We start from the raw sequence: 15,771 nt of genomic DNA on the forward strand, positions 1-15,771 counted from the left end.
GTTCTAGTATGCATCGCAGGAGTGATTCGTAAACTGTCTCCTTTCCAGAATGGTTGTACTTCCCCAGTATTCTATCAACAAACCGAAGTCCGCCACCTGCTTTACCCAAGACTGAGCCTATGTGATCATTCCATTTCATATCCCTGCACAGTGTTACCCCCAGGCATTTGTATGAGTTGACCGATTTCAGCTGTTACTCATTGATATTATGGGATACTATGGTTCTTTTTTTCGTTTTATGAAGTGCGCAGTTTAACGTTTCTGAACATTTAAATCAGGTTGCCAATCATCGCGCCACTTTGAAATCTTACCAAAGTCTTTATGCAGCTTCTTTCAGGCAGTACTTCGTCATGGATAACTGCATCAGCTCCAAAAAAATTTTGTTTACTGTTAATTTCCCGCAGAAACATATCCACATTAGATCTCTTATTCACCCTAAGACAAGTAACCGAGAAGGCGTGGGAATTCAATGTAGATGTCCACATATTATTCGTAGATTTTAAAAAGGCCTACGATAGCACAGACGGATAGACACTCCTAAATATAATGAAGGAATTTAAAATCCCTTCAAAATTAATCAAATTAGTTAAAATGTATATAGATGAAACTTTATGTCGCATAAAGACACCGGTAGGAGAAACTGAAGATGTAAAGGTTTGCACTGGACTGAGACAAGGAGATGCCATTTTACCTATTTTATTTAACCTTGTCCTAGAGAAGATCGATAGAGAATTTTCTGAAACCAGTCCACAAGGAACCGGTGGGAGAAACTGAAGATTTTAAGGTTTGCACTGGACTGAGACAAGGAGATGCCATTTCACCTATTTTATTTAACCTTGTCCTAGAGAAGATCGATAGAGAATTTTCTAAAACCAGTCCACAAGGGAACCAGCTACAAGATGTGAATATTACAAGACTTGCCTATGCAGATGATGAAGCATTAATAAGTAGTTCCAAAAGAGAATTAATCAGAATGATGTAAAATTACTACAAAATTGCCGAGAAAACAGGATTACATGTTAATGAAGAAAATACAGAGTACCTGCCTATAAATAAGAAAACCAGAAAAGATGCACCTCTGACTGTAGTTGGATTCAATATCAAGACTGTTGACCACTTCAAGTACCTAGGAAGCCTTTTTAGTAATAACAACAGAGCAGATGTAGAGATATATGCCCGTTTATCAAAAGCAAACAGGGCACTTTTTAGTTTTATCAGAATTCTAAGAAAAGGATCACTTAGCAGTAACTTCCTAATCCGCTTATATCAATCTACCATTATACCTGTGATGTTATATGGATGTGAAACATTAATATTTAGAAATAAAGATGAAGGAAAACTGTTAATATTCGAAAGAAACGTACTAAGGAAAATTTTTGGACCTGTATACGACGAAAATAACATGGAATGGAGGAAAAGAAGAAATGAAGAAATGAAGAATTAAGAGGACTGTACAAACACCGGTAACATCGTTGAAGTGCTCAAGAGGAGAAGGTTGAATTGGGCAGGCCATATAGCAGGAATGACAGAGAATAGACTACCTAGAATGGCATTCAGCAGAACAATAGATGGAACGTGAGAGAGACCCATAATCAGATGGCGGGATAATATTCGGGACGACACAACTAGGATGAACAGCAACAGCAACTGGAGAAACAGCGCAGTGCACAGGCAGAAGTGGAAGAGGCTCATAGAGCAGGCGTATGGTCGATAAGGCCCTTGCCACATTTAAAGTAAAGTAAATTAATATTGTTCGCAAGGTCACAAATATACAACATGAACTGCAAGAGTCCCAACACACTATCCTGTGACCCACCCGAAGTTACTTCCACATCAAAAAATCGGCAATCCACTCACAAATTTCGCTTGATACCCCCATATGACCGTACTTCTGACAATAATCGTAAATGTGCTACTTAGTCAAATGGTTTTCGGAAATCAAGAAATACAAATAAAAAACATAAAAATAACAATAACTTTAAAAAGTTTTAATATGTCCACTGCGTTTAACTTTAATTCTTGTTTTAAAAAATGGGTCAAATGGCTCTGAGCACTATGGGACTTAACATCTGAGGTCATCAGTCCCCTAGACTTAGAACTACTTAAACCTAACTAACCTAAGGACATCACACAGATCCATGGCCGAGGCAGGATTCGAACCTGCAACCGTAGCTGTCGCGCGGTTCCGGTTGAAGAACCTAGAACCGATCGGCCACCACGGCCAGCCTCTTGACCAAATAAACCGTTCTTATGTTCTCCCTCCCTCACTGAAGCGAGCTGAGCCCTGCAAGTTATACAAATTGCATTTTTTCTTTTTTTTTTACATTTAGTCAACATCTCTCGTGTCGTAAATATCTTAAGATAGCGATGAACAATGGTTCAGACGGCGTTACCGAGAGCAGCTGCGTCGCAGCAGCGTCCGCTGCTTTTGTTGTCGGTTATCGCCGCAGTAAACATGCAACCGCGCGAGATGCATTTGCACGTGTCGGCTGTGACCCGCTCCGCTTGATAACACTCCTGCCAGCCGTCCGTTATTCTGGTTGTATATCCTCATAGGTGGCGGCCACTGAGTGCAGGAAGCAGTGGCGGTGCGTGCAGTAAGAGTGACAACGCACTTCTCCTCATCTCGTCGTCCCCGACAGCTGCGTCGGCTGTTTTGTGCCTTCAGACACTACCGCTAAAGTAACTTGCATCGTCTCACGTGCGCGCAGCAGTACAACTTACTCTCGGTGAATAAGTTGTCACGGTCCTCATAAATTATTTAATTGCGTCGAAAAGTTACGTTATAGAAGGTGAACCAGCAGGTTTTTGGGCACCTTAAGGGGTAACGATCTAAAAAAAACGTTTTTTGACAATTTTTTGGGCAGAAAAAAAGTGATAGAGAAATAATACTTGGTTTATTTATTGAGCATATATTTATGTATATTACAACAAATTTTTGACGGAAAATATTTAAGAACGGCGACACTGCAGCAGTTCTCCCGAGGCGTGTTGAATTTGAAGCGATCTCCAGCATTCACTGTGATCGGTAGCAATTTGAATCTGGAAAAAGAAAAAAAAGTACATACTCTAAATGAGTGTAATTAGCGAATCACTTAGGGGATTTTAATTTTTTTTATTTTTGTATAATTGGTGAGTCTTTGAATAAAGTCGATCAGTTCTCACCAAAAAAGGACAGCAATTTGTTAATAAATGGTGTTCAAATTAAGTAATCGGAAAGCCCTTTCGTGGTTCACTTTGAAATATTATAGTTCCAAACAAAAAGATTAAAAATTGTTAGAGCTTAGCTACGTGCCGTTTTGAAAAAATCATATTGCGAGAGAAACGCGTTTGAATTTTCGAAATGAGATATACGAAAAATTAAAAAAAAATATTTTTTTAGAACTCTTTCCATTAACCTAGAGACATATTCAAATTATTAGACCAAACGATTATTTTTAATACTCTTTAAGTTTTCTAGTGTAAAAATAGGAGAGAAATGTGTAATAATTGATTTGTTTCAGTGGTTTGGGGTTGGGTTGTTTTGGGGAAAGAGACCAAACAGCAAGGTCATCGGTCTCATCGAATTAGGAAAGGACGGGTAAGGAAGTCGGCCGTGCCCTTTCAAAGGAACCATCCCGGCATTTGCCCGGAGCGATTTAGGGAAATCGCCGGCCGGTGTGGGCGTGCGGTTTTAGGCGCTTCAGTCTGGAACCGCGTGACCAATACGGTCGCAGGTTCGAATCCTGCCTCGGGCATGGATGTGTGTGATGTCTTTAGGTTAGTTAGGTTTAAGTAGTTCTAAGTTCCAGGGGACTGATGACCACAGATGTTAAGTCCCATAGTGCTCAGAGCCATTTGAACCATTTTATCATTTTTCCCTCCAAATGGTATTAGTTGTGTACATGCTTTGAAACCGTGTTTACAGTAATGTTTTACGTTTCTGTGATGTGCTTCAGCTTGTCAGTTATTCTGTCAACTTCTTGCTACATTAACAAGACATTATATATCTTTCGATCTCCGCGTGTTTTTAGCTATAGGAATAAATCTTGGAGTTTCCAAAAGAAAGTGAGGTTATGGGGAAGACAAAAGATGTTTTACCTCGGAAAGTTTCGGTTGTGGTAGCACTTCCTGCTGAAAATCGTTAAACACAGCAAGAAATTGCTGAGAGAATAAGAATATCACAGAAAACTTTCAGCAGAATCAAACTTCCAGTGCGGTAAGGTGGGGAATACAGGCCAAACAGGAAAGGAAAATGTAGACGTAAAAGTAATGGTTCAAATGGCTCTGAGCACTATGAGACTTAACTTCTGTGGTCATCAGTTCCCTAGAACTTAGAACTACTTAAACCTAACTAACCTAAGGACATCACACACATCCATGCCCGAGGCAGGATTCGAACCTGCTACTGTAGCGATCGCGTGGTTCCAGACTGAGTACCCTCCGCCACACACCGTCAGGTGGCTTGCGGAGTATTGATGTAGATGTAGATGTAGACTGAAGTGCCTAGAACCGCTCGGCCACCAGCGGCTGGCTTGGGCGTGTTTAGTGACATCTCTGAACAGTCAAAGGGTCTGTGTCTGTGATAGAATATCCACAGTCAAGGTCTATCTGCAGGAGTTCTGGGAACCGGGGTGATGCTCAACTTTGTTTGATGTGTGTATTTCACATGTATTTAACATATTTACGCGTATTTGCACACATATCTCACCTGCATCTTCAGCGAATTTCGTCTTGCAGATTGATTTTACGCAGTCCCATGTTTATGACATCGTATGTGCTGAACCGTGTGTCGTGCAATGGGATAATTTTGCTGGTACATTCGGCGATGTGTGTGAATACTGACTGCAAAATGTGTCGCGAATACAGTTTGTAATAAAGAAGTTCAAATGACTTTGAGCACTATGCGACCTAGCTTCTGAGGTCATTAGTCGCCTAGAACTTAGTACTAATCAAACCTGACTAACCTAAGGACATCACACACGTCCATGCCCGAGGCAGGATTCGAACCTGCGACCGGAGCGGTCGCTCAGTTCCAGACTGTAGCGCCTAGAACCACACGGCCACTATGGCCGGCAATAAAGAAGTAATAAATTCAAAAAGGGCGTGCCTGATGCGGTTATTTTACTGCATGAACATCGAAAATACAGGAATCACAGTACTTTTTTCCTTTTATTTTTTGTGGGAGTTGTTAGCAAGAAAAAAATACCATGAATGTTTGATGTTACGTGTAAAGTTTGTTGCAAGTAACTAAATACTGGATGAATGAAGTACGGGTATTCTCACGTCATGGGCTGCACTTCTTTTTCATCGCCACCCCTTTTACAGGTAGGTGTATACAACGTAATCTGTGTGATACTTCAGGGTACGCGCTATCTCCACTCTGAATTTCATCCGAATCCAGTAGTTTCAGCGTGAATGAATAACTAACGTATTAAGTATAATATATATCACACACACACACACACACACACACACACAAACTTTCTTATTGGTAATACGAGTATATGTAAGATATAAATAAGACATCCTGCTATCTTCTCCTCTCTCGTAGTAATTTTTAAAAAAATCGTGGCAGTCTCGGCGCTTAATAAACATGCGCACTGGAAAAATCGCTGAGATTTAGCATACAACATTTTCGTGAAACTGTAGACAGGGAATGTAGAGATTAAGCATTCTTTATAAAGCACACCCGTTCTTACCCAAATCTTGATGATGGCAGCAGGTAGCCGCTATTGGTAGGCAGGAGCACCAACAAGAAGTAGAGAGAGAATCTCAGATTTTTCGGGGAAGTGTGCGTCTGCCGCCGCTGCTGCGTAGCACGGGCTGCCGCTTTCTAAATGGGTATTGGGATCCAGCCGCAGCTACCAAACTCCTGACTCAGAGCCGGCGTCGATACTTGTGCGGCGTCCAGCTGGCGCGCTGGCCGACCGATTAAAGCCGTCTGTCGCAAGTGAGTTCGCCGTCTCGCTATTGTCACATGCTCCGGAATCCAGCAGGATGACTTCGCACTGCCGTTGGCTCGTCTTCCTTGGCTCCATACTTCTATGATTTCATTATCGGCATCTGTACAGGTTGCGACATTTTGTCGCAAAAAAATGAGATTTAATGAAAATAACTATGTATTTAACCTATTAACTTATTCTATACGTAATGAAAAGTCATGTTCGGCTGTGTGACTCAGTAAACACTGAGAAAGGAACGTTTTCTGACTGGGAAGAAATCAGGAATGGGGTTCCACGTGGTACACTTTTGGGCTCAACATTTTGTTTTATTACCTTCTGGTAGAAGCCGACATCGGGGATGATCAGTTTGGATTCCGTAGAAATGTTGGAACACGTGAGGCAATACTGACCTATCTTAGAAGAAAGATCAAGGAAAGGCAAACCTACGTTTCTAGCATTCGTAGAGAAAGCTTTTGACAATGTTGATTGGAATACTCTCTTTAAAATTCTGAAGGTCGCAGGGGTAAAATACAGGGAGCGAAAGGCTATTTACAATTTGTGCAGGCAGTTATAAAGAGTCGAGGGGCACGAAAGGGAAGCAGTGGTTGGGAAAGGAGTGAGGCAGGGTTGTAGCCTCTCTCCTATGTTATTCAATCTGTATACTGAGCAAGCAGTAAAGGAAACAAATGAAAAATTCGGAGTAGATATTAAAATACATAGAGAAGAAATAAAAACTTTGAGGTTTTTAATTCTGTCAGAGACAGCAAAGGACTTGGAAGAGCAGTTGAACGGAATGGACAGTGTCTTGAAAGGATTTAAGATGAACATCAACAAAAGCAAAACGAGGATAATGGAATGTAGTCGAATTTAATTGGGCGATGCTGAGGGAATTAGGTTAGGAAATGAGACACTTAAAGTAGTAAACGGGTTTTGCTATTTGGGGAGCAAAATAACTGATGACGGTCAAAGTAGAGAGGATATGAAATGTAGACTGGCAATGGGAAGGAAAGCGTTTCTGAAGAAGAGAAATTTGTTAACATCGATTATAGGTTTAAGTGTCAGGAAGTCTTTTCTGAAAGCATTTGTATGGAGTGTAGCCATGTATTGAAATGAAATGTGGACGATAAATAGTTTAGACAAGAAGAGAATAGAAGCTTTTGAAATGTGGTGCTACAGAAGGATGCTGAAGATTAGATGGGTAGATCACATAAGCAATGAGGAGGTAGTGAATAGAATTGGAGAGAAGAGAAATTTGTGGCACAACTTGACTGGAAGAAGGAACCGGTTGGTAGGGCATAATCTGAGGCATCAAGGGATCACCAATTTAGCATTGTTGGGCAGCGTGGAGGGTAAAAATCGTAGAGGGAGACCAAGAGATGAATACACTAAACAGATTCAGAAGGATGTAGGTTGCAGTAAGTACTGGGAGATGAAGAGGCTTGTACAAGATAGAGTAACGTGGAGAGCTGCATCAAACCAGTCTCAGGGCTAAAGACCGCAACAACTACTACTTTCCATTTCAAAGACATCTATCAGAATTATTTCTTCTTCGGGCGACATAGCAGTGATGATCAATTGGCATCGTCAAACTACTGCTACAGTTTGTCTCAAAGAGTTACTGACTGCTATAAAAGTTAGTAAGGAGGAGTTCACAACCTTCGGAATTTTTTGTGGGACTTGAATTCAACGACGCTTGTTGAAGACTCATTTCAGTCTTTTTTGTACTTTCTGCCATTTTAAGTCTTAAAAAAAAACAAATAATCCTACAAGTTAACATTGGTTAGCTATAGGATTATATTCTGCCATACCCCATATCATCCTGTATACGAACGTTTAATTACTGAAATACTCTAACTACATAGTGCCAGTTCATTTACTCCCTCATGAAGTTTATTGCAGATAATTGAATATACCTCAGAACAGTTTTGCGGGATTGTCTTACTAGAATAAACATTACCTTTATTTTGTTTCCATATAATTGACATTAGTTGCCAAAAAATTGATCACTCACCGAACGACATAAAATGCGCGATATATAGCATAGCTGAATTGGAAAGCATGCTGAAAACCTTCTTTCTGTTCAACGCCATCAATTGCAAAGGTGAATTTTAATTTAGAAACATGGAAGTAAACACTGTTATACCTCTTCTCTCACGACGTTTCATTTTTTGTATATAATTTGAAACTCGTGCTTTTTTTGTACAAGTATGTAACTGTATTTTTCTGACATACTGCTTTCCATACTAACGTTGACATCTATTTCAACGGATATGGGAATTCCATTAATGAACAACGTACTGTGGTTCTCAGTCTAATAACTACCAAATTGACATAAACCTGTAGTGGAATATAGAAAACTGCCTATGAATGGAATAAAGCTGGTTGATTGAGGCAAATTGTTAATCTACTTATTTTATAGTCTATTTTCAGTTACTTTTACTATCTTGGTTAATATATGTTTACTAGGTTGGCTCCCGCTGTTTCGCTCGCGTAGACTGTATTGTCTGAAGATATATTTTTATTTAATCGAATTTTTTATGTTGTCTACAAATTGCAACGTGTTCTAAGCTTTTCACGCTAATGAAGTCCATATAAGCATTGTCTTTTCCGAACGTACCTCTGACCAAAAAGCTTTGTGGTGACTGGAGACCAAAGTTTTTGTTAATCAATGTCTTTTGCGTTCTTGCGAGGATATTTCCATAGCAACTTTCATGTCCTAAAATATATCTCTTTACATCCAACCGAGAAGCGAAATACCTTTTTTCATAAATTTAGCTTTAAAATTTTTTGTGATGTAACGAATTATTTTCTTAAACATTTTCATCCCCTATTGTACTCCCTTAGGGGGGAATTACCAAAAAAAAATTTGAAACAGGTACTTTTTCATCCCTTCCAGAACCTAAACATCAGTATTCTGAGATCTAGCTTTAAAGATGCTTTCGCAATGATAAACTATCAGAAAACGTTTCACCCTCCGTTTTATCTCCGTAAGGGTTGAATTTCCAAAAACGGTACCATGCGTATGTTCTATTTCTAACAGAGTAGTCAAATAAAAATTTCCATGGATTTAGCTTCCATAAAAACTTTTCATCCTCCGATTCATCCCCGTAGGGGTTGAATTTCCAAACACAGTGAAACACGTAGGCTTTTTTTTATTTGTAATTGAGAAGCGAAATGTTTAAGTTGATAAATTGTACTTCAAAAATGCTTTCACAATAAAATGTTTTCATAAAAAAATTTCATCCGCTATTTCACCCCCTTAGGGGTTCAATTACGAAAAACAAACACATGTTTTGTTTGTAACCGAGAAGTTAAATACCAGTGTTCATAGACGTAGCTTTAAAAATGCGTTACTAGTTCTTTAATAATGAAATGTTTTCAAAAAAAGCTTTCACCCACTGTTTCACCCATATAGGGTTACATTTCCAAAAATGCTGAATCACGAATTCTTTGTTTCTGACGAAGAAACCAAATACCAATTTTCATATGTCTAGCGTCAAAATTGCGTTGTAGTGAAAGTTTTTAAATCCCTTCATCCCATAATTCACCCACTTAGCGTTGGAATTTCGAAGAATCTCTTCTGAAACGTCGCCAACAGTATTAGATTCACACCTTCTCCAAATTTCAAGTTTCTATCCTTAGTAGTTTCGCCTGGGTTACGATGAGTTAGTAAGTCTGTCAGGACATTGCTTTTTATATAAAGAGATTACGCAAGTCTCATCTCGCAAACGGAACATGAAGCAATGACATTATAAGTGCTCCGAAAGTGCAAAGCACGATGGTAGACGGTGGCACTGTGTCCTTGAACTTAGGCCTATTTGCTGGTAATGAACGCACTGTAGGTCAGACTTGCAAGATCAGGGTGTCAGGAAACCATGTCGCCATTGATTACGCGAATAACAAACAGCTCGTGTCGTCGATATCTTAACTAACTTGCATAATACACAAAGGAATGTGTTTCGTAATGAATCAGGACATTGCAGTCTGGCGTCATAAAAAACACCACTAGTATTTTTTCAGCTGCTTGTAGATGTAGAAACGAAAATTCATTTTTTTTCTGGTGTTTTCTGTGCGTCTAGTCGCTGGTGCGTCACGGAGGAATGCTCTAGAATGTTGTCGTACATGCATTTAAAATACACTGAGAACAAATTTTCTGTAGCTTCATAGCAAATCTACCAGGTATAATTATAGAGAATTTACTTAATCCAAGAAATTCTGGTGTGAGTTAATGACTCGCATCTATGAAACGCGGGATTTCTGACTTCAAATCCTGCCCCATAACGTCTACAGTGCTGGCTTTTCGAAGTCGGCGAAATATTTGTTTCCCAGCGCATATTTCACGAATAACGCTGCAATAAAGTAAGCACGTTTCCCGTAGAACGCTACCGAGCGAAATGGCGCCATTGTAAAACACTGATATTATTTTGGAGTAGATCTGGCTTTCATAAACCGTGATGGGTTCTTTGAAAAGAACACCCCTGTCCGCTTTCCGCCCACTTTGACGAGGCGGTCGACAGAATGAGGGTAACTGCGTATGCCAGAAATCTTCGATCGCCACCAATGATAATTTTTATTCGACTTTAAACTGTGGCTAGCATCGAGCCCGAGAACCAGGATGGTTAGATCAGTAGTCAAAGACACTTCTCAAAACCACGTGTATTGCGATAAAATGGCAGGAATACCCATTACTGTATGATCAAAGGTTTGCAAAGCAGTCACCAGAAGCAATAACATGCAAGTATCCGGGAGTAAGCGTAAGTAGCGATTTAAGGTGGAACGACCACATAAAAGTAATCACACATAAAGACAGATGTCGGACTGTGATTCAAAGGAGGTAGCTTACAAAACCCTCATTGACAAATAAAAGATTATAAATCAGTGAAGCGATTTCATAAATTCACTGTAGTGACCTTAATTGACATATTGTCACAAAACACTCGTACTGAATAAGTTTTATATTGCTGTGGCCGTATTTCAGATTTATGCCACGAGACCACAGTTGTGAGCAGTTAGGCAAGATGGCGACAGGTGCCGAGAAAGCGTTATGTTGTGCTTGAAATGCATTCATATCAGTCTGCTGTAACAGGGGAACGACACTTCAGAACGAAATCCAGCAATGACCCACTAACTTGTAACTCTGTTTGGCGACGGCATGCGCAGTGTAAAGTTTCATCGGTCGGCCTGCAGTGAGTGTAGAAACGGTTGACCGAACCCGAGCGAATTTCGCACGTCGGCCTGAGAAGTCGACGAACAGCGCTAGTAGAGAGCTGTACACACCCGACCGTTGGGAAGATCTTACGGAAACGACTGAAGTTGAAGCCTTACCGCTCGCAACTGCTACAAGCTTTCACTCCCTGTGACATATTCAGAGACTCTAAATTTGTGGCGCAGTTGCAACCTCTTACGGAAGAGGACGGGGTTTTTTGAGAAACTCATCTTCAGTCATGAAGTAACATTTTTTTGTGAAAGGCGCAGTGAACAGGCACAATATATGAACCTGGTCGACAGAGAGTCCTCACGCTATCGTGCAGCACATTTGATATACACAAAAAGTTAATGTGTTTTGTGCCGTCTCACGATTTAAAGTTTACTGCCCCTTTCCCTTCTGCAAAAGGAACGTTATGGAACAGGTGTATCTGAACATGTTAGAAAATTGGTTCATGCTGCCCGTGGAAACCGACAGTGTGGACTTGATCTACCAATAGGATAATGCTCCATCCTTTCGTCAATTCTTAAACAGGAAGTAGAGAATCCGATGAATCGGTCGTGGTGGAGTTGATGACCAGCAGTTCATGTCATGGCCTCCACGCTCTGCCGACCTAATCCCACGCGATTTTTGTTATGTGGGGTAAAGGGGAAAGATTCTGTGTTCACGCCTCCTCTACCAACAGGCCTGCGAGCTCGCATCAACAGTGCTTTTGAACAGAATGATAGGGGGATGCTGCGCCGAACGCGGTAAGAATTTGATTATCGACTCGATATATGCAAAATCACTCGCGGAGCACTTACGGAACAGTTGAAATATGTTCAAAAATTGGCCAGATGCGAGTAGGACTTGTACTTTGAAGCTTCCGTACAAACTGAATTATGTATTATACAACTGAATTATGTATTATACAGAGAGCGCATCCATTTTATGAGTCGAGACTCTCGACCATTTTGTGCGTATTATCAGATTGACACTGGCAAGACATCGGTCCTGGGACTACCAACACTTTCGAGAATGTTTTAATTTTAAGTGTCAAGTCGGATAACAAGTAAAAAAAGAAATATTTTTTGTTTGATATGATTAACAATTTTAGAATTTTTTCCATTACTTGAGCTATGAAACTTTGCTGCCTGCCAAATTTCATGATTCATGGTCAGCGGGAAGTACCCTATGAGATTTGATGAGTGAGTTGGCGAGTATGAAAATATGTGACATAAATGGCCTTGTCTTTTGACTGCATTAGCTCAAAAGAAGATTACATTTTTTAGACCGTCGAGGGATCGTAGACCTTAGTATCTTGTACAAACTTCACCTTGATACGCGTACCCGTTGCTGAGAAAAAGGCACGATACCCTAAACATTTGTTTTGAGTTTTTGTATGTGTGCAAAACCCTGTGACAACATGTTAAATAACGTAGCTACAGTAAACCTGTAAAATCGCTTCAGTTATTTTTTATAATCTTGTACTTGAATATTGCTGGTCAGTCTGGCATCCCTACTATTTAGGATTGATAGATATTGAGAAAATACAAAGAACAACAACGCGATTCGCCGTAGGTTGATTTACTATTCGGGAAAGCGTCCATATGGTCAGCCGACTACAGTGGCGGACGCTGCAAAAGAGGCGTTCTGAATCACGGTGCGGTTTATTGTTAAAATTCCGGGACTATGCGTTCTAGAAGAGTCAACCAGCTATAATGCTTTTTTTCCGCTAAAACACCCTAAGGGGAAAACTGGAGACATTCGAGCTCACTCTAGGGGGAGGGAGCAAGGGGGGGGGGGGTGGATATTTAGCAACAACGACTCTTCCCGCGGACTGTTCGTGACTGTTGGAAAGGGTGAAGTAGAAGTGATGTTGGACGTACCCTCCGCCACACACGGTGAAGTGACTCGCAGAGTGTAGGTGTAGGTACGAATGTGCCCTTAGTGCCTCGCGCAGTGTCGGCGGGCTGCCACCCCGGACGCGGTCGTGCCCTGTGGCGGGCGGAGTATTTCGGGCAGGAGCAGTTGCCACCCGGATGCCCCGATGCTCGCCGCCTGCTCGAGTGTTTGCACTCGTGTCGATAAGCGCCAGACTTTGAATGTCAACAGCGCGCCTGTTGGTAGATCCCAAGTTCACGGATAGTGCTCGCCTCCCGCATCTTGTACCGCGTATCGCGTGCCTTCCTCGCTTTTCCTGCTAGCAGCCCGTGCCTTCCGTAAACTTTAGAGCTCGCTACCCTGTCTAAATACTGCCGCTCTACTAGGTCTGTGTCTGTGCTCTGCAGTTAAGCGTTCAGTGCTAGCGCTCTAAAACTTCAATTAAAACTAAAATTTCCTCGTCTGCACCCAATATAGTTTTGGAGGCTTAGTTGGATTCTAAACTGAGCAGGCTGAGGTGGGAAAAAAATCTGCTGTTGTTCTAGTCATCAAAAGCGAAGCGAAGATTGATTTGATTTAGCTTCTTGCACTTGTGTATCCTGTGCAAGCCTCATGATCTTGGATGAACTACTGCAACCGACATGCGTTTGAACCTGCTGGCCTTGGTTTACTTTTCTCCACTACGTTGCCGGCCGTGGTGGCCGAGCGGTTCTAGGCGCTTCAGTCTGGAACCGCGCGACCGCTACGGTCGCAGGCTCGAATCCTGCCTCGGGCATGGATCTGTGTGATGTCCTTAGGTTACTTAGGTTAGTAGTTCTAAGTTCTAGGGGACTGATGACCTCAGATGTTAAGTCCCATAGTGCTCAGAGCCATTTGAACCATTTCTCCACTACTTTACCCCCGCCTTCCGCCCTTTACCAAAGAAATTATTATTTCAGTATGCGCTGTATGAACAGATTGTGAAAATTTGCCTTAAAGTTCTATCCTTCGCAGTTATGTTCAGAATATTTCCATTATTTACTCGTATTTGTCTGTAATACAATTCAAATGTATTGGCTGTCTTCTCGCCTGTGCTGTTCCTCTGTCGGTTCACGTTTCACTCCAATACAGGGTGTCCCAGGATGATGGTCAAGGATATGAGGGGAAGAAACGCTCAAACCAAGAAAGTCTAGTAACACGGATTCTAAAGTGCATACTTTAAGAGATATGGCAATTCATCTTCGCTGCTGTAAAACACGTCTCTTTTACTGAACACGAGCTGATAGATCTTAAGGTAGTCATTTTAGAGATCATGTTTACTGGATTTTTTTTGCTTCGAATGATGGTTCCTCTCATCTCATTTAATTAAGCAATGACTATTCCTCTTGGTACACAATGTCCAAACATAAACTAAAACATTTATATTCTTCACGGAAGTTTTTAATGCTATTGTCAGCCTACATTATACAGTGGTGCGCAAAACTGATGGACGAAAATACGAGACTAATCCCAAAAGTAAGGTCTCCTATTTTTGTATAAGTACATAGACCTGTTTCTTTCTACAGTGGTTTACATCAATTCACAGCTTGAACATTTAGCTATTTTTCGACATAATCACAATTTCCTCGATTAACTTTTGTAGACCATGTGGCAGTTTTTGTGTGCCCATGTCATACCTGTTCGCCCCCATGCTGCTCAGAAAATTGCGAACCTCTTCCTTCACCTCGTCGATGGAGATGAAGCGCTGGGACCACAATTAACGCTGACAAGTACTGTGAGACTCTCAAAAAACCAAACGGGCAATTCTGAATCGGAGAAGAGAAATGCTGAGCAAGGGCGTACACATTCTCCAGGACAACGCCCGCCCACACATTGCTCGGCAAACCATTGCTCTCCTGCAACAGTTTCAGTGGAACATAATCACCCACCCACCCCACAGTCCTGACTTGGCGCCCAGTGACTATCACCAGTTCCCTAGGTTAAAAGAGCATTTTGCCGGAAAGCGATTCAACTCCGACGACGAGGTGAAAGAAGAGGTTCATAACTTTCTGACCAGCATGGCGGCGAACTGGTATGACATGGGCATACAAATACTGCCACAGCGTCTACAAAAATGCATCGACAGAAATGGTGATTATGTCAAAAAATAGCTAAATATTCAAGCTGTAAACTGATGTATACCAATGTAGAAATAAACAGGTCTATGTACTTATAAAAAATGGGAGACCTTACTTTTGGGATTACCCTCGTAATCCCCACATGATGTATTACTGCCAAGTAACGTATGTCGATGAAACTTGGACCATGCATAGAAAAAATTTCGGTAGTATAGTATAGAATGTAACTGAAAGAAATATGCAGTGAGACGAACAGAAATGATACTTTTATGTGAAGTCACCGCGATTTACGTTGCGTCCCTGGACATTAAAAACCACGGGACTTGATGCTTAATAGGATGTGTGATGCCCACGGACGGCAGTACATGCTCAGCAACGTGTTACCACAGTATTCACAAGGTTGGTAAAGAGTTCTAGTCGTAACACGTTCCGTCCCTTCACCAGTGCAGATGACAATTGCTGGGTGATCATTGGTGCATGTGAGTCGTGCGGCATTATGTCTCCTCAAGCATCCCACATATGATTGGTGGGATTTAAATTGTTGGAGGGGGGGGGGGGGATGATTTGCAGGCCGGTCCGTTCGCCGAACATCCTCTCGTTGCAAGTGTTCTTCCACCAGCGCTGTTACATGCGGTCGCTCAATGCCATCCACAAAATTAACTCAGGACCGTCCAATGTGTCC

General features: G+C 41.4%; 1 protein-coding gene and 1 long non-coding RNA gene across 3 annotated transcripts in view; one reads left to right on the forward strand and one right to left on the reverse strand.

Moving 5' to 3' along the window:
• The window catches only part of LOC126278209 (histone acetyltransferase KAT7), a 504,982-nt gene that overhangs the window by 313,484 nt on the left and 175,727 nt on the right, over positions 1-15,771 (forward strand). The gene's annotated exons all lie outside the window — the stretch shown is intronic.
• Positions 2,909-13,082, reverse strand: LOC126278210 (uncharacterized). The gene is made up of 3 exons (XR_007550676.1): positions 12,999-13,082; positions 5,682-6,045; positions 2,909-3,042 (listed from the first exon to the last, which is right to left on the reverse strand). It is a non-coding gene; the product is annotated as an uncharacterized LOC126278210 (long non-coding RNA).

The sequence above is a fragment of the Schistocerca gregaria genome, chromosome 6, assembly GCF_023897955.1.
Source record: "Schistocerca gregaria isolate iqSchGreg1 chromosome 6, iqSchGreg1.2, whole genome shotgun sequence".
NCBI lineage: Eukaryota > Metazoa > Arthropoda > Insecta > Orthoptera > Acrididae > Schistocerca > Schistocerca gregaria.